The sequence below is a fragment of the Hyperolius riggenbachi genome, chromosome 7, assembly GCF_040937935.1.
Source record: "Hyperolius riggenbachi isolate aHypRig1 chromosome 7, aHypRig1.pri, whole genome shotgun sequence".
In the NCBI taxonomy this organism is placed as follows: domain Eukaryota; kingdom Metazoa; phylum Chordata; class Amphibia; order Anura; family Hyperoliidae; genus Hyperolius; species Hyperolius riggenbachi.
In genome coordinates this window covers 267,216,200-267,235,853 of record NC_090652.1, presented here as the reverse complement: position 1 = coordinate 267,235,853, position 19,654 = coordinate 267,216,200, and the positions used below count along the sequence as shown (strand labels likewise).

The window sequence follows — 19,654 nt, the reverse complement described above, 5'->3', positions numbered from 1 at the left end:
TAAAAACACAGGGAAATGTTTTGCTTGATGGATTAGCTAATGTGTAGATCCCTTGAAGAAGAACTGCTGAATTAATGGAAATGGATTATCATTATCAGAAAAGGGCATTTTAATAAAAAAAAAATATAGATATAATTATACATATATTCTGTTGGCAGTATCAACAGAATTGCCTAAACTGCAGTATAGTTAAACAACCACAAGATGTCACTGCTATGTAAAGTGCTGCAATGATCTCTATGGTATGATGGTGATTTCCTGTATCCACTCTGTGTTCCTCTCTGTTCTAAGTAAGCTGTATTACCTGATGGTGGTGTATGATATATTTCTGGATGTTTTTCTTCAGTGAAAAGTTCTAACTTGTTATACTTGGTACCTATCTGTGTGTACAGACCACCCTGCCCCATTATATTTTCCGAAAACATTTTTTTACATTTATGTTTTATTAAAACTAGCTGTGTACTGACAGTTAGAGATGGGCCGAACCTCCGATTTTAGGTTCGCGAACTTTCGCGTAACGTTCGGTTTGCGTTAAAGTTCGCGAACCGCAATAGACTTCAATGGGGATGCGAACTTTGAAAAAAAAAAATAATTATGCTGGCCACAAAACTGAGGGAAAAGATGTTTCAAGGGGTCTAACACCTGGAGGGGGGCATGGCGGAGTGGGATACATGCCAAAAGTCCCGGGGAAAAATCTGGATTTGACGCAAAGCAGCGTTTTAAGGGCAGAAATCACATTGAATGCTAAATGACAGGCCTAAAGTGCTTTAAAACATCTTGCACGTGTATACATCAATCAGGTAGTGTAATTAAGGTACTGCTTCACACTGACACACCAAACTCACCGTGTAACGCACCGCAAACAGCTGTTTGTGTAGTGATGGCCGTGCTGGACTGGTGCGCACCATGGCGAGAGTGCAGGTTTTGGTGGCTTTACAGCCCATATGGTCGCCTGGCTGATGTAGCTGAATGACAGAACAGTGACTGTCCAGCTGATCAAATTTGGTCTGACCACAATGAAGCAATGACCTTATTATCTTTTGTGTGCCCCCCGAGACACTCATCTAGGCGCCGGTCATTGCTTCATTGTGATACGCAAGCCCCTTCACCATGGCAAGGTAATGATCATGAAAGGGAATGGGCGCATGTACATGCCTTTTCTTTTGTTGTTGAAGCTGCCCGCAGTGCAGCCAGAAAAATTAGGCAGTCATGTACACGCACCAGAAAAATTATTACAGCGGCCGCTGCTAGCAGCGGCCTAAAAAATTCAGCAATCCGCCTGGAGTCCCGGACCCTGTTGGTGGTGGCGGAGAAGGTAGTCAAGCGACCTGCAGGCAGACATGCTGTGTGGAGGGACTGGGAGCGACTTAGTCTTCTTGGGGCAGCCCAGGCAGCCAGTCACACGGCGTGCAGGCAGAGATGCTGTGTGTGCGGGGACTGACTTAGTCTTGGGGCGGGCAGCAGCCCTCCGGGATCCATGCCTCATTCATTTTGATAAAGGTGAGGTACTTAACACTTTTGTGATTTAGGCGACTTCTCTTCTCTGTGACAATGCCTCCAGCTGCGCTGAAGGTCCTTTCTGACAGGACGCTTGCGGCAGGGCAGGAGAGAAGTTGGATGGCAAATTGGGACAGCTCTGGCCACAGGTCAAGCCTGCGCACCCAGGAGTTCAAGGGTTCCTCATCGCTGTTCACAGCAGTGTCTACATCCACACTTAAGGCCAGGTAGTCGGCTACCTGCCGTTCCAGGCGTTGGTGGAGGGTGGATCCGGAAGGGCTACAGCGAGGCGTTGGACTAAAGAACGTCCGCATGTCCGACATCACCATGAGATCGCTGGAGCGTCCTGTCTTTGACTGCGTGGACACGGGAGGAGGATTAGTGGCAGTGGTACCTTGCTGGCGTTGTGCTGTCACATCACCCTTAAAGGCATTGTAAAGCATAGTTGACAGCTGGTTCTGCATCCTTTCCACCTTCCGGTGAGTTGGTAACAGGTCCGCCACTTTGTGCCTGTACCGAGGGTCTAGTAGTGTGGCCACCCAGTACAGCTCATTCCCCTTGAGGTTTTTTATACGGGGGTCCCTCAACAGGCAGGACAGCATAAAAGACGACATCTGCACAAAGTCGGATCCAGTACCCTCCATCTCCTCTTGCTCTTCCTCAGTGACGTCACGTAAGTCAACCTCCTCCCCCCAGCCGCGAACAATACCACGGGAAGGTTGAGCAGCACAAGCCCCCTGCGACGCCTGCTGCGGGTGTTCTCCTGCCGCCGTCCCCTCCTCCTCCTCCTTCCCCAAAGAAACACCTTGCTCATCATCCTCTGAGTCTGACTCGTCTTCTGCACACGACTTCTCTTCTTCCTCCTCCTCCCCTCTCTGTGCTGCCGCAGGTGTTGAGGAAACAGCTGGGTCTGATGAAAATTGGTCCCATGCCTGTTCCTGCCGTAACGGTTCCTGGTCACGCTCATTCACAGCTTCATCCGCCACTCTACGCACAGCACGCTCCAAGAAGTAAGCGTAGGGAATTAGGTCGCTGATGGGGCCCTCACTGCGGCTCACCAGGTTGGTCACCTCCTCAAACGGCCGCATGAGCCTGCATGCATTTTTCATCAGTGTCCAGTTGTCGGGCCAGAACATCCTCATCTTCCCAGACTGTTTCATTCTACTGTAGTTGTAGAGGTAGTGGGTGACGGCTTTCTTCTGTTCTAGCAGGCGGGAGAACATGAGCAGGGTCGAATTCCAGCGAGTCGGGCTATCGCAAATGAGGCGTCTCACCGGCATGTTGTTTTTCCGCTGAATTTCTTCAAATCGTGCCATGGCTGTGTAAGACCGCCTCAAATGCCCACAGAACTTCCTGGCCTGCTTCAGGACATCCGCTAAGCCAGGGTACTTTGCCACAAATCTTTGAACAACTAGATTCATGACATGTGCCATGCAGGTTATGTGTGTCAGCTTCCCCATATGCAAAGCGGCAAGCAGATTGCTGCCGTTGTCGCACACCACGTTGCCTATCTCCAGGTGGTGCGGGGTCAGCCACTCATCCACCTGTTTCTTAAGAGCAGCCAGGAGAGCTGCTCCAGTGTGACTCTCCGCTTTGAGACAAGACATGTCTAAGATGACGTGACAGCGTCGTACCTGGCATGCAGCATAGGCCCTGCGGAGCTGGGGCTGTGTAGCTGGAGAGGAGAACTGCCACTCAGCCAAGGAGGAGGAGGACAGCGAAGAGCATGTAGCAGGAGGAGAGGAGGTGGCAGGAGGCCTGCCTGCAAGCCGTGGAGGTGTCACAATTTGGTCCGCTGCGCCCTGCTTGCCATCGTTCACCACCAGGTTCACCCAATGGGCTGTGTACGTAATGTAGCGGCCCTGCCCGTGCTTGGCAGACCAGGCATCCGTGGTCAGGTGTACCCTTGACCCAACGCTCTTCGCAAGAGATGACACCACTTGCCTCTCAACTTCACGGTGCAGTTGGGGTATGGCCTTTCTCGAAAAATAAGTGCGGCCTGGCATCTTCCACTGCGGTGTTCCGATGGCCACAAATTTACGGAAGGCCTCAGAGTCCACCAGCTGGTATGGTAACAGCTGCCGAGCTAACAGTTCCGCCACGCCAGCTGTCAGACGCCGGGCAAGGGGGTGACTGGCCGAAATTGGCTTCTTCCGCTCAAACATTTCCTTCACGGACACCTGACTGCTGCTGTGGGCAGAGGAGCAGGAACCGCTCAAGGGTTCGCTTGCCTCAGAAAAATCCAAACATGCACCATCAGTAGGTCCTTCATCCTCCTTACACGTTATATCCATAGTGTTGCCGCGTAACGCAGACATATGAGCTGGTGAAAAATCATCTGGCTGTAACAACAATGGCTGTGCATCAGTGATTTCACCACTAAATAATTCTTGCGAAGTGTCAAATGCAGCGGAAGTGGTGCTAGTAGTAGCGCTGGTGGCTGAGCAAGATGAGGTGTTCTGTGTCGCTAAATACTCAACCATGTCCTGACAATCTTGGGAGGTGATGGGACGTGCCTTCTTCCGAGCACTGTACTGTGGGCCAGGTCCACACGAAATTACATTTACACGACCTCACGCAGACCTGCCGGGTGGCCTTCCTCTGGCTCTGGCATTACCTCTTCCTCTACCTGTTTTGTCCATATCGGGTATGCACGGAGTGGTATATCACACTGCGTGCACTCACGTAGGTAGGTGGGTTCACTTAACTGCACAGGTATGCGCACTGATGCGGTGGGTTCACTGAACACAACAGGTATGCAGTGGCGGGTTCACTGAACACAACAGGTATGCAGTGGCGGGTTCACTGAACACAACAGGTATGCAGTGGCGGGTTCACTGAACACAACAGGTATGCAGTGGCGGGTTCACTGAACAGGTATGCAGTGGCGGGTTCACTGAACAGTACAGGTATACAGTGGCGGGTTCACTGAACACAACAGGTATGCAGTGGCGGATTCACTGAACACAACAGGTATGCAGTGGCGGGTTCACTGAACAGGTATGCAGTGGCGAGTTCACTGAACAGTACAGGTATACAGTGGCGGGTTCACTGAACACAACAGGTATGCAGTGGCGGGTTCACTGAACAGGTATACAGTGGTGGGTTCACTGAACAGAACAGGTATACAGTGGCGGGTTCACAGAACAGGTATGCAGTGGCAGGTTCACTGAACACAACAGGTATGCAGTGGTGGGTTCACTGAACAGGTATACAGTGGCGGGTCCACTGAACAGAACAGGTATGCAGTGGCGGGTTCACCGAACACAACAGGTATGCAGTGGTGGGTTCACTGAACAGGTATGCAGTGGTGGGTTCACTGAACACAACAGGTATGCAGTGGCGGGTTCACTGAACAGTACAGGTATACAGTGGCAGGTTCACTGAACAGAACAGGTATGCAGTGGCGGGTTCACTGAACAGTACAGGTATACAGTGGCAGGTTCACTGAACACAACAGGTATGCAGTGGCGGGTTCACTGAACACAACAGGTATGCAGTGGCAGGTTCACTGAACACAACAGGTATGCAGTGGCGGGTTCACTGAACAGGTATGCAGTGGCGGGTTCACTGAACAGTACAGGTATACAGTGGCGGGTTCACTGAACACAACAGGTATGCAGTGGCGGGTTCACTGAACAGGTATACAGTGGCGGGTTCACTGAACAGAACAGGTATACAGTGGCGGGTTCACAGAACAGGTATGCAGTGGCAGGTTCACTGAACACAACAGGTATGCAGTGGCGGGTTCACTGAACAGAACAGGTATGCAGTGGCGGGTTCACTGAACACAACAGGTATGCAGTGGTGGGTTCTCTGAACAGGTATGCAGTGGTGGGTTCACAGAACAGGTATGCAGACAATCTTGGGAGGTGATGGGACGTGCCTTCTTCCGAGCACTGTACTGTGGGCCAGGTCCACACGAAATTACATTTACACGACCTCGCGCAGACCTGCCGGGTGGCCTTCCTCTGGCTCTGGCATTACCTCTTCCTCTACCTGTTTTGTCCATATCGGGTATGCACGGAGTGGTATATCACACTGCGTGCACTCACGTAGGTAGGTGGGTTCACTTAACTGCACAGGTATGCGCACTGATGCGGTGGGTTCACTGAACACAACAGGTATGCAGTGGCGGGTTCACTGAACACAACAGGTACACAACAGGTATGCAGTGGCGGGTTCACTGAACAGGTATGCAGTGGCGGGTTCACTGAACAGTACAGGTATACAGTGGCGGGTTCACTGAACACAACAGGTATGCAGTGGCGGATTCATTGAACACAACAGGTATGCAGTGGCGGGTTCACTGAACAGGTATGCAGTGGCGAGTTCACTGAACAGTACAGGTATACAGTGGCGGGTTCACTGAACACAACAGGTATGCAGTGGCGGGTTCACTGAACAGGTATACAGTGGTGGGTTCACTGAACAGAACAGGTATACAGTGGCGGGTTCACAGAACAGGTATGCAGTGGCAGGTTCACTGAACACAACAGGTATGCAGTGGTGGGTTCACTGAACAGGTATACAGTGGCGGGTCCACTGAACAGAACAGGTATGCAGTGGCGGGTTCACTGAACACAACAGGTATGCAGTGGTGGGTTCACTGAACAGGTATGCAGTGGTGGGTTCACTGAACACAACAGGTATGCAGTGGCGGGTTCACTGAACAGTACAGGTATACAGTGGCAGGTTCACTGAACAGAACAGGTATGCAGTGGCGGGTTCACTGAACAGTACAGGTATACAGTGGCAGGTTCACTGAACACAACAGGTATGCAGTGGCGGGTTCACTGAACACAACAGGTATGCAGTGGCGGGTTCACTGAACACAACAGGTATGCAGTGGCGGGTTCACTGAACAGGTATGCAGTGGCGGGTTCACTGAACAGTACAGGTATACAGTGGCGGGTTCACTGAACACAACAGGTATGCAGTGGCGGGTTCACTGAACAGGTATACAGTGGCGGGTTCACTGAACAGAACAGGTATACAGTGGCGGGTTCACAGAACAGGTATGCAGTGGCAGGTTCACTGAACACAACAGGTATGCAGTGGCGGGTTCACTGAACAGAACAGGTATGCAGTGGCGGGTTCACTGAACACAACAGGTATGCAGTGGTGGGTTCTCTGAACAGGTATGCAGTGGTGGGTTCACAGAACAGGTATGCAGTGGTGGGTTCACAGAACAGGTATGCAGTGGTGGGTTCACAGCACAGGTATGCAGTGGCAGGTTCACTGAACAGGTATTCAGTGATGGGTTCACAGCACAGGTATGCAGTGGCAGGTTCACTGAACAGGTATGCAGTGATGGGTTCACAGCACAGGTATGCAGTGGTGGGTTCACAGAACAGGTATGCAGTGGTGGGTTCACAGCACAGGTATGCAGTGGCAGGTTCACTGAACAGGTATGCAGTGATGGGTTCACAGAACAGGTATGCAGTGGCAGGTTCACTGAACAGGTATGCAGTGGTGGGTTCACAGTACAGGTATGCAGTGGTGGGTTCACAGAACAGGTATGCAGCCAGCCAGGAACAAGTTAAGCCTAACTAATCTTTCCCTGAGAGACAGTCTGCAGCAGCTCGCCCTACTCTCACTAACGCAGGCAGCACACGAGTGACCGTAATGGCCGCCGCTGCCTGCCTTATATAAGGGGGGGGGTGGGGCTCCAGGGGCTAGTGTAGCCTAATTGGCTACACTGGGCCTGCTGACTGTGATGTAGAGGGTCAAAGTTGACCCTCAAGGTGCATTATGGGGCGAACCGAACTTCCGCAAAGGTTCGCCAGCGGGACGCGAACGCGAACCACCGAAGTTCGCGTGGAACCGTTCGCCGGCGAACCGTTCGGCCCATCTCTACTGACAGTTTCCAAAGCTGTAGGTACAGCTTTGTCCCTGCCAGTATCACTAGAACGAAATCATGTCCAAATAGATTTTCGCAGACCCAAGAATTATTTATTTATTTATAAAGCGCCATCATATTACGCAGCGCTGGACATTGGTTAAGGTTACAGACAATATTAAGAGGTGACATACAGCAAAATGACAATACAGGAATACAAGAAAACCAGATCACACAGCACAGTATGAGTACAAGGTAATGCTTAGTCAGTCACTGGATGGAGCATGGAGATCAGGCAAGTTAGGTTCACTCAAGAGTTCACTCCATAGGATGGGTGTACAGTAATGGAGGTGCATGAACAGGAGAAACAAGGAGGAGGTCCCGGCCGAATGCTTACAATCTATAGGGAGAGGTAGGGACATGAAAGGTAGGCGACCAGAGTTCAGCTTCAGTTTATAATGCTCGACATATGCGGCTTGTTTGCCTGTTTCCAAAACTCCTTTAGATCAGATTATTGGGAATGATATTTATTCCAACCATTTAGCTGTTCTAGAGAGGGTGAGGGGCGGTAAAGCTGGGTCAGGCCCACCTCACTTGCTTTAGAATAGTATGTTAACAAAAAGGAGTTTACTTAAAAAAAACCAAGCAGCATGTGTAAGCAAAATTGTTTCTAGATAGGTTAGCTTACAGGGACAACAAAGGATGAGTTGCATATTCAGCAGTGATGCATCATGGGAGACATCACATGTTTACTCCAACCTGAAGACAAACTTTTTTTTTTGCTTAACATTTTAGTAAGAGGGCCTTTTGGCAGCGGCGTTTCTAGGTTCTTGGGAGATCTGGGGTACCCCTGGACGCCAAGAGGGAATGAGTGTGTGGCGCACGTAAAGTGGGCGTGGTCATAGGTGGGGCCAAATGGCCTGGCTGACGGTGATGCTGTGCCAGCTTGGCTGGTGGTGATGTTGAGCCAGCCTGGCTTTGCTAGGTGACTTGTTGGGGGCTTTGCTGGGCTGGGCAATTTGCTGGGGGCATTTTGCTTTACTAGGCTTTGCTTGGCTGTATGCTTTGCTGGGCTGTGACCAGGAGGCTTTGCTTGGCTGGGGGGAGGGTTGCTTTGCTGAGGGCTCTTCTTTGCTGGGCTAGGGCCCTGGGGCTTTGCTTGGCTGTACATAGGTAGGTGCCTCCAGTATAGGTTAGAAGCCAGGGAGGAAGTCGGAAGAAGCTGGAGGCTGCGATCGGAGGTGAGTTTTTAACTGCCCGCTCCCCCCCCCCCCCGCCCCCCCCCCCCCCGCCGCTCTGCCCAGTGCCCCCTCCTGCAAATCAATCGATTCGGGGCACCATGGCAACAGGTTCCAGGCCGGTGCCCCGGATCAAAGGCCCTAGCGACGCCTCTGCGTTTTGGTCCCTTGTAAGTTGTAGCCCCTTACAGACTCCAATGAGTTCTCTTTTGGTTGGGTAGTCTGTGGGCCATATGCAATTCACTTTTTCACCTGAGTTTTTTCCTAAGAGAAATTTTTTAACTTGTCGATAAAATGCCTTCTAAGCCATCAAAAATCAAGAAAATACTCAAAATAATTTTGATAGTACTTTTTGTTACATTTGTGGTTGAAAAGTGCTGGAAAGTTATTTTAAATCAAAGATGAAAAATTATCTCCTAGGTGAAAAAAGTGAATTGCATATGGCCCTGTAACTCAAGCTAGGGAAGCGAGAGATATTTTCTAACCCACAGATATGCAATATGTACTTTGGCTTCTGAGCACATTCCTACTGCTGACATGTCTTGCAGTATGGTCACTTAGTCAAGTTGAAACAAATGAGATGCAAATAATTGTTGATGTTGGATTGTGCCAATTTTGAAAAAGGACCAATCTGATTCCACCTTAATAAGATTTGATTGCATAATCTCGTATCATCTCAGAATTATCTGCATCTCATTGACCAGTATTATTACTAATTTCTAAAGTGACAACATATAAACATTTACAAAGTAGATTTGATTTTTTATTTTGTCTGCTCAATGGCAGTGTCTCAAGAGTTCAAGAGTAATAATACATGAACTACAAAGCGTTTTCATCTATCCCTTGCAGTCAGGATTTTTTCTGTGCAGGTAAGATTTTATGGCTGTAATTCCTTAATCAGCAAGGTCTACCCAACAAGGTACCAACAAGAGAGAAGCTGTTACTTGCATGCCTGAAGATTAACTCTTTTATCGAGGAAAAGAAGAAAAAAAACACAGCCTAGTCATTAACTCGTTTGGCACAGTACATACACCTATATACATATACATGTTTCAGGCTGGGTTCACATATGACATACCGTGAAAAGGGAGTGTTTTAGGATGGTGTCTTTGCAATTTTTTGCGTTTTTGATGCACTTTGCATATGCGGTTTTTTTTTACGCAGATGCATTTTTCATGCGTTTTAATACCTTTGCGGTTCGCTAATGAAAAACGCATATGCATTTTGTATGCATTTTTTAATTTAAATTTATGCAGATCACTAGGAATACAATAGAAAGCGGAAACACATCGGAAATCTTCAATTTTTAATTAAAAATGCATTAAAAAAACGCATGCAAAACGCAATGCATATGTGTTACCATAGACTTTCATTATGTGTGTTTTTGCAGCCATCCTGCATAATATGCAACACTACCAGCGTTTACGAAATGCATACTGTAACTTTATTACGTCTTATCACAACAAAATGATCTATACCTTGTTTTGTTTTTTTGTCACAAATTAGGATTTTTGCGGGCAATACTTGTTTTTACTTTCTATGCATTTTATAGGAAAAAACAAGAAAAAAAAAAAGAAAAAAATACGCTATTTTTCCAATTCCATCTAACTATAGACCCTGCAAGGGATGCATCTGCAGGGGGGCCCAGAAGCAGCAGGGGGCCCCATGAAGGGAGAAATGTATTGTCCCTTTTCTGAGAGACTGACAACTAAGGGCACTGAGAGAAAAAAACTTTCTGCTCCCTGAACAATTGTTCTAATGACTGCATCTGCTCAGCCAATGATAAGGAATCATTCAGAGTTTTGTAAACAAAGATTTGTAGACAGTCCCTATTGAGTGTGCAGCAGGCTCTTGTGTACAACACCCAGCCCCCAACCTCTCTACTCCTCTGTACTGTAGTGATGCTGGATGAGTCTGCAGAGCCAGTTCTGCTCCATCAGACATGAACAGAGTGAGTGTAATAAGCTGAAGCTGGGAGCTCACTCATCTGTCGGTTTTCTGTATGTGATTTTTTCACACCTTTTGTGTTTGTATGTTTTGAAAACATGCACGTTTTATCACAGAAGCTAATGTAATTTATAGAGAAAATGCTCCCAGTGCTTCATTGCTGTCTGTTTTTATCTATATGGGTAAAACACATGCAAGTGTGCGCTAGCCAATTTAATAACATTGGTTCTCAGTTTTCCTGTGCAGAAAGCGAGGGTGGGAGGGGGCCCCAACCAAGGTTTCGCAGGGGGGCCCAGTGATTTCTAGTTACGCCCCTATAGTTTTAAAATAAGCAATGCTGCTATAAATAAAGCCCACCCATTTTATTTGCCTGTTAGTCCCGGCTATCATAACATTTCATTTGTGTTCCTAGTACAATGTATGTCAACAATATAATATTTGGAAATACAGGTGTAATTTTTCTGTTTTCGTTTTTTGTGTGTGTCTGGTCCATAATTACAAGCCCTTACGTACTACAGTGAGTCCCTAAGGCAACTATTTATGTTTTTTTTTTTTTTATAAACGTTTTTCTTTTTTTACATGTATTTGGGGGGCGGGGGCCTTTGGAAGGGATTAATTTTATTATTTTATTTGTAATTATAAGTGTATGGTGTGTGTGTGTGTGTAATTTTACTCTGCCACCATTAGATGGCTACAACAATTATCCTGGTTTACCAGGAAGTGTTCACTTTTTTTTTACATTTTACTCACTTTTACTACTTCCTTTACTATGAATGGACATGGCCCCTGATTGGGGTCATGTCCCTTCATTCCAGGCACTGTGATTGGTTTGGGAATGCTTATTCCCCTACACCAATCACGGATCTCCGAGACCAATGGATATGAGCAGCAGGCAAGCACACACACGTGCACGGCGGCAGCGGGGGGGATGGACCATTAAACTGTCCTGGAGCCGTTAAAAGGCTCCAGCATGACATTTTAATGCGGTGGCTTGCTGCTTAGAGATTAAAATCTTTAAGCCACTGGCCCAGATTAAGCTTGCAGTTCGATGCTTTGACTCTGGAGCAACTCCATTGGCTGCATGTTTGTGGCAGGTGTATGACTTAAAAACAACTAAAGTAAAAAGCTCAGCATGACACCCAGGCAATTGGGGGACGCCCAAAAGATCAGGTTCATTCATAGTATGTGCTCATTCATTCACATTACTCTACTGCACTTTGTTTGCTATCTGCATGTCACTTCATAGTTTCAGGAATTGGCCATATACTGTAGGTTTAGCGCTCAAGTGCTCGCAGGCCAAATATAATGCGAATTAGGGAAAGTATTTAAAGAGGAACTTTACCAAAAAATAGTAGTGGGGGGGAAATAAAACAAAATATTGCAAAGTGAGAAGTTTAAAAATAGAAAAGAGATCAAGAAATGATTGATATTCACCATGTAATTTGTTCATGTTGGTTGATTCACAATCAGCCTTCACAGAATCATCTTTGTGACTGGCAGACATGAAAAAAACTATATGGCACCAACTGCCATTATCTAAACCCACACCCAGTAACAATGCATTAGGCTAAAAGGTTGTTTTTTTTATAGATGTACCCAGGGCTGTAAAGTTGGTCCAAAAATCATCCGACTCGAACTCCTCAGTTTATGAAACCACCGACTCCAACTCCGACTCCAAGTACCCAAAATGGCTCTGACTCCTCGACTCTGACTCCAGGTACCCAAAATGGCTCAGACTCCAACTCCTTGACTCCTTAATCTAATTCTTACCAGGGTTGTGGATTTGGTAAAAAAATCCGACTTCCGACTCCTCAGTTTATAAAACCACGACTCCGACTCCAGGTACCCAAAATTGCTCCGACTCCAACAGCCCGGGATATACCTATGCACAGAGGGAGATACTGGTTGCTTGCCAGTTGGAAACAGCCGTTATTTCCCACAGTGCAACAAGGTTCACAGAGAAGAAACTGTCCAGACCTTGGTCATGACATCACACTGTGGGAGGGGTTTCACCACAATATCACCCACAGTCCCACACAGACACCCCTGATGATCTATTTGAGAAAAGGTAAAGATTTCTCATGGGAAAGGGGGTATCAGCTACTGATTAGGATAAAGTTCAATCCTGGGTTAAAGTTCCTCTTTCAGGGTTAAATTTGATGGCACTGCTGGCCAAATTTGGCCCTCAGGACAAAATTTGACATGCATGGTGTAAGTAAATTGGGTCAGTGCTCCACATGATAGTGTTGCAGTATAATGCATGGCCACCATACACTCCTGGTTTGATCAAGTGCTTAGCGATGAGAGATGACCCGTGTTTTCTCCACGGTAAAGAACAGCAAGGAATAGGTCTGAGAATGAACTTCAAAGATCAACTGTGGCTTCCCTGGCATCTCGAGTGTTTTTGTCTGCAATAATAATTATGAGAGGAGAGAGTGAGGGCACTTCCCAAAATGTCTCTCCACGTTCCTATAATATAACAATTCAGATGCTTTCTGCAGAAACTTGTCTGGTAACAATGGGGAACCCAATCAAAACAGTCTCAAGATTCCTCGCTGCATAACTGTGGTTAAGAGTCTCAGTCTTTCCTAAGTAGTCATCTTTCCCATATAGCCTGGGTTGTTGTCTTAGCCTCCTGCAAAAACACTCAATGCCCTAATGACTGCACGGCTTGTTCCCATGGAAAGAACGGAGGTCATGTAGCCTCACACAGCACCATTATCACTTTCAGCTAAACCTTCTAATTTCACCTAATTCATACAGGACAAAAAGAATTCTTCCGAGTCTTATATTATTCTTATGAACATTTGAGCTTTTTGTTGTGTTTTAGTTGGTTATAACTATATTTTAAAACAAGCAATAAACAATTACAAAGTTGTTTATTTAAAGCGGATCCGAGATGAAAAACTAACTATAACGAGTAACTTGTCTATATATCTTATCTAAAGTTTAGATAGTATACAAAGCAAATTTAGCTGCAAACAGCTTCAACAGTATATGATTATTTATTCCTGTGATACAATGAGAGCGGCCATGTTCTGTTTGTCACATTACACACAGGCAAGCTGATCTGCATCTCCAGCCCTCAGCCTGTGAAAACTTCACTCCCCTCTCCTCCTCCCCTCTGCCTCTGAAATCTCTGGCTAGTAACCTTCTCCTCCTCCTGCCCAGTCTGAGTGCCCATAAGCCCTTGCTACTAAGGCTGAGAGTGCCAAGGCACTCTGGAGAAACTGTGGGTGAGGCTTGTTTAGTTTATAGGGAATTAGAGAATTAAAACAAAACAAAAAAGTATTTGGCTTAAGGAATGCCCTATAAACTATATGAAAGAAACACAATTATGCAATGAGTAAAATTGTATCTCTGATCCACTTTAAATGCGCTGCCATTTCTCCCTACTGTGTATAAAAATGTAAGTTTAACTTTTCTATTGTGTACATTTCCTGAAAGGGTGTATGCGTGCCACTCTGCCAGTGTACAGCGCCATACAGAGGCACTGTACACTGGTACACAACTTTTGAGTTACTCCTGTTTTTCCCTTAGGAAGCGGCTTGAGACCCGTGAAACACGTTGTAAGCTGTTTTTGGAGTAAGAATAAAAGTTTTTCCTGATTGTGAATATATACAATACTTGTGTTTTTCCTTGGGAGGTAAGTCCACCCTTGCCCCCCATTTTATGTTGATTTTAACCTTAATTGCATTTTATCCTGCTGGCACTTCAGCTTCTCTGGCAAACTACATTTGTTAGTATACATCTACTGTTACCATTTATGCCTATTATTATTGGTAATACACTATTGGGGGCTCTCAATTGTGTTTTTTTTCTCTGTTTTACATACTGAGGGTGAAGAAAACCAGTTGAAAGAGCACTAAATAAATTCCCAGATAGTGACAGATACGTCATGAGGCCAGCTGGATGCTTGAAAGACTTTCCCAGTAAGAGTATATGAGGACAATCCATTTTTTGAATTGCAATAGGATGTCAAAGATATTTCAAGAAAAGAAATAATCACAGAGCAATTGAAAATACCAAACAGGCAGATTGTTTATTGTGACATGTATCTGGAAAGCCATGTTTGCTGCTAGCAAGAGCTGAACTTCAGAAGTCTATGGTGTCACCTCGTATGGCCCAGGCTCTTGGCCTCAGGCTCTCTGTACACAGCTGCAGTGGCGAGGATCCATCACATAGTAGTCCCAGATGTTGTAACACCCTACCTGGCTTACCCCCGTATCCCTTCAGCTGGGATTCCTCGACTCACGAAGCTGGCTTGCTGTCACTGCAGATCTTTCATGAGATGTGTTTGTGCTGCTATACAGTAAACGTCTGGAGTCTTTACAAATTGGGAGGACCGTGGCCTTCAAAGAACCTATTGTGTCCAATCTGTACACAATCCATCACAAGGACAAGCAGCTCGTGTGAAATAAATGAGCTACAAGATAGTTTGCTGGGCCCATTCAAAATGCTTTTTGAAAATGGCATGCAGCTATACAGGATTAATTAGCCATGCAGAAGAGGAACATATGTTACAGGCTGCTTTCTGTTATGGAACCCCCATTCACAGTTCACTTGGGAGCTAGTGGGCAACACCATGTTTGAACAGCTAGGAATTTATAAGGACAGGTGCTACTAAATCTTTGTCAGGAAAGGGACAGTGCACATTTAGTTGTGTTTTTTTTCAGGGAAAAAAAATCTCACTGCCTGGAATTGTGTTGGATAATTTTAAAGTAAAACGTAGAACTTGATGTTTTAACATACTTATACACATGGTTACATATTGCCCCTCAAAAAAAGCATATATAAATAAACTGGATTCCTGTCCCAGGATGATTGGGTAGAGGAAGCTGAACACTCAGGCCCCTTCCACACTGGCACCTTTTCATTGTGTTGCATTACTCAAGTTTAACTCAAGGTGACGCTAATGCAATGAAAGTCTATAGGACATTTCATAATAGATGCGGTGCGATGCCCCAGAAGTATCTGATTTGACGCTAGGTCAACAGCGCGTTATGGGACAGCATCTGCGTCAGTGACGAACTCTGTGGTAATTCCCCCCGTGTCATCTCAGCCAACACCCAGCTCAGCAGCCATGCAGCCTGATTCACAAAGCGGTGATAACTCAGTTATCATGCCTAAAAGACTTTAGGCATGATAACCTTTGCACCGCTGAGTTAGCACCGCTTTGTGCTGATTATCGCGTGCAAAGTCCCGCGCGCAGCGCAAAGTCCCATAGGCCTTAATGGGCACTGCGCGCGAAGCACGGTGCGCTGCACCCGCGCGATTGCGCGAGCAAAACTTTGCGTGCTGAAAATTCGTGCGAGTTTCTTCTTATCATGCCTAAACTGAGTTTAGGCGTGATAAAGGGCTTTTCACTGGCGTGCAAACACTTTGCACCGCTTTGTGAATCAGGCCCATGGCCTAAATGGGAAGGGGGGTAGGGAATGGCAATGCAGGTGAAGGTGGACACAGAGCATTGGGAACACTTCAGACCATAGCGGGTGCGGGGGAGAGAGCCTGACGTCTAGACAAGGTGCAAGACTCCATCTATTGCGTGAGGCTCAAGCAGGCAAGGACATCTGGGTTAGAGCTGCGATTTGCGAGAGAGATAAAAAAGGTCATTGCAGTTTTTCTAATAGGGAGGGGGTGGAGTTATTGCCGCTGACACACGCAGATCCTTGCAGCTATAACACAGAGCTTTACATTAAGGACTCTTTCCCCCTTTTATTAATGTACAAGCTTCTTCCTCTTACACTTACAAAGAAGCAGCTCCTCATGTTCAAATTACTGTTGCCATAGCTTGTGAAGGAACTCTTAAAGTTCATATCTCATATCTCTCTCTCTTCTATCCCTCTTGAGTGGTTTTTGGGGGTTGATCTTCATCCTCCATCACACACACCATCAGTCACTGATATTCTTTTAGTTAGTAGAACAGGAAATGTCAAAAATGCCATTAATGCCGCTGAAATCGCCTAAGAAACAAGTGTTCATTATAATAGCTCTTATCTCCACATACTGAAAGCTGAGACAGCAAGCATTTTTTTCCTTTCATTTAATAATGTAGCTGCCAGAGTGTTCTTCAGAGATCGCAGCTGGTTAGAAGCTGTAGTGTTTCTTGAGGGTTCTTTGAGTGAAATCAAGTCTTGAAGGTAGTTTTTGTTTCTGGTTCTCAAAGCTGGCGAGTGTTGGGTTGAGCGTTATTCTTAAATGTTCCTGTTGATAAAAGTACGGGGCACTTTAAACGGACAGACAGGATCTCTGGACTTGCATGAGTGAAAAGCAGAAGGAAATAAGCTGGAGAAAAACAAGATGACATTCAACCAACTTTTTTGTGAATTTCCAAGGGACGATGATATGGATGTTATGGCTCAAATTGGGAGAGTGAATGGAACAAAGGCCTCAGATAACCACAGGCAACACTACTCTCATAGAAACATATTTAAAGCGGTATTGTCACCATAAAAATCAAATTTCAACAGCAACTGGTCTGAGTGTATTAAGTGATAAAGATGCTAATCCTGCATTCAAAACTTGCAAAACTTTTTCTGCTGTTATGGTTTGTAGTTATCACATACTTTAGGAGCACTGGCCCTAGTGCCAAACAGTTGAATGCTGGGAGTTCTTTTTATCTATAATATATTCCTCCTCTTCCATTTATTTCCCTATCTAGCTGCTTATCAGAAACACCCTCCGATTACTCGTGTTTACAAGCAAGGCTGAGGTGACTCAGTGATTGGATGTGTAAATAAAAAAATAGACAGTGCAGTTCCTAGTATACACCTCAGTGGGAGTGTCTGAAGTCTCTGGGAGGAGGACAGCTAATGAATACACAATGAGCAAGAGAAGGGAGGGGGGAAAACAAGAGTCAGGTAGGATATGATGTCAGCATTAGCTTGGCAAGATGGCCACTGCCTAGAATAGGATTTTCTGCATTTTCTTTATAAAATTCACAGGAATCATTACGTGGTTAGAAAAATACATCTGTTATGTAAGTAGAAGTAGTATTTATCCACTTATATATGTGGTTTTATTACTAGGTTAGCATGGGTGTCGCTTGTTCTTTAACCACTTGCCGACCGCACGCTTATACCGTGCGTCGGCAAAGTGGCAGCTGCAGGACCAGCGACACAGTACTGCGTCGCCAGCTGCAGGCTGATTAATCAGGAAGCAGCCGCTCGCGCGAGCGGCTGCTTCCTGTCAATTCACGGCGGGGGGCTCCGTGTATAGCCTGCGGGCCGCCGATGGCGGCTCGCAGGCTAAATGTAAACACAAGCGGAAATAATCCGCTTTGTTTACATTGTACGGCGCTGCTGCGCAGCAGCGCCGTAAGGCAGATCGGCGATCCCCGGCCAATCAGCGGCCGGGGATCGCCGCCATGTGACAGAGGACGTCCTGTCACTGGCTGCACAGGACGGATAGCGTCCTGTGCAGCCCGGATCACTGGGGGGACAGGTAGGAGAGGGAGGGGGAGGGAATGTCGCCACGGAGGGGGGCTTTGAGGTGCCCCCCCCCCCGCAACATGCCACCAGCAGGAGCGATCAAACCCCCCCTGCACATCATTCCCATAGGGGGGAAAAAAGGGGGGCGATCTGATCGCTCTGCGTGCCCGCTGATCTGTGCTGGGGGCTGCAGAGCCCACCCAGCACAGATCCCATCAAACAGCGCTGGTCCTTAAGGGGGGGTAAAGGGTGGGTCCTCAAGTGGTTAAAAAGGAATTTTAACCCAGGATTCAATTACATCCCAATCAGTGGCTGATACCCCCTTTCCCACGAGAAATCTTTACCTGTTCTCAAATGGATCATCAGGGACATTTGTATGGTTGATATTGTGGTGAAACCCCTCCCACAATGTGATATCAGGGCCGTGGCAGTTTGCTGTCTGTGAACCTGGTTGCATTGTGGGAAATAACGGCTTTTTCCAACTGCCAGGTAAGAAGTATCTCCCTCTGTGCATAGAACTCTGAGTAACGAACATTTCACAGAGATCACCTACCAAGATGTTACAATGGGCAACTCTGAGTAAATGAATAAATCAATATTGTAAAAAATATGCAATTTTATTCATTGCATACACTGCTGCGATGGGAGTGTGGCGCAATCGGCGGTAGCGACAGGAGCGTGTGGCGCGGTAATTTAAATCTACGCCCTGGCAGAGATAATAAGTCCCAAACACGGCATAGATTTTAATTACCGTCGTCCGGAAGCAGTTAATATCTATTAATATTATTATTATTGTGTATTCACATAGTACTTACATGTTCTGCAAGGTTTTACAGAGTGTATCATCATGTCACTAACTGTCCCTCAGAGGAGCTCATCATTTCATCCCTACCTACAGTAGTAATATTCAAGCATTCCCACCAGTTTTAGGGGCAACTAATTCACGAAACCTCTTGAGGACTGCAGGGCTAAACCCCCCTAGTGACCAGGCCATTTTTAGTCAAATTGGCCACTGCAGATTTAAGGCCAAGCTGCAGGGCCGCACAACTCAGCACACAAGTGATTCCCCCCCCCCTTTCTCCCCACCAACAGAGATCTCTGTTGGTGGGGTCTGATCGCTCCCCCCATGTTTATTTTTTTTGTGACAAATATTTTTGTTTGTCGTTTTTTTTTTTTTTTTTTAAAAGCCTGTTTCTTTAATTTCCTTCGCTCCCTCCCTCCCCCCAGCAAGCCAATCATAGCGATCAGCTCTCATAGGCTTCACCCTATGAGAGCCGATCGCTCTCTCGTCCCCCAGGGGGACAGCCGTGTCACACGGCTGTCCCCAGTGCAACGCTGCTGCTGATCGCAGCACTGCACCATACATGATCGCCGTCTAACAGTCTCCCGAGCGGCAATAGCCGCTCGGAGACTGAAGGCGGCGCGGAGCTCCGCCCCCCAAGCAGGAGATGCGCGCGCAGCCTGCGCGCGATCTCCTGCAAAACAGAGCCCCAGGACTTTACGCCAATCAGCGTTAGGCGGTCCTGGAACTGCCACCGCGGCGTGGTCGGCAAAAGGTTAAAGAGGAACTGAAGGGAAAATACGGTAAATTAATGAATAAAATAGCTTATTTTTTACAATATTCGTTTATAGATGGGCAGCATGGTGGCATAGTGGTTAGCGCTCTCGCCTTACAGCGCTGGGCCCCCGGTTCGTATCCC

At 46.7% G+C, this 19,654-nt stretch overlaps 1 long non-coding RNA gene across 3 annotated transcripts in view; it reads left to right on the top strand.

The window, feature by feature from the left end:
• Positions 1-19,654, top strand: part of LOC137525016 (uncharacterized) — a 410,675-nt gene that overhangs the window by 206,849 nt on the left and 184,172 nt on the right. For all 3 annotated transcript variants that reach the window (XR_011022834.1, XR_011022835.1, XR_011022836.1), the window contains exon 6: positions 14,065-14,170. This is a non-coding gene — a long non-coding RNA (uncharacterized lncRNA). The remainder of the gene's footprint in view (positions 1-14,064; positions 14,171-19,654) is intronic.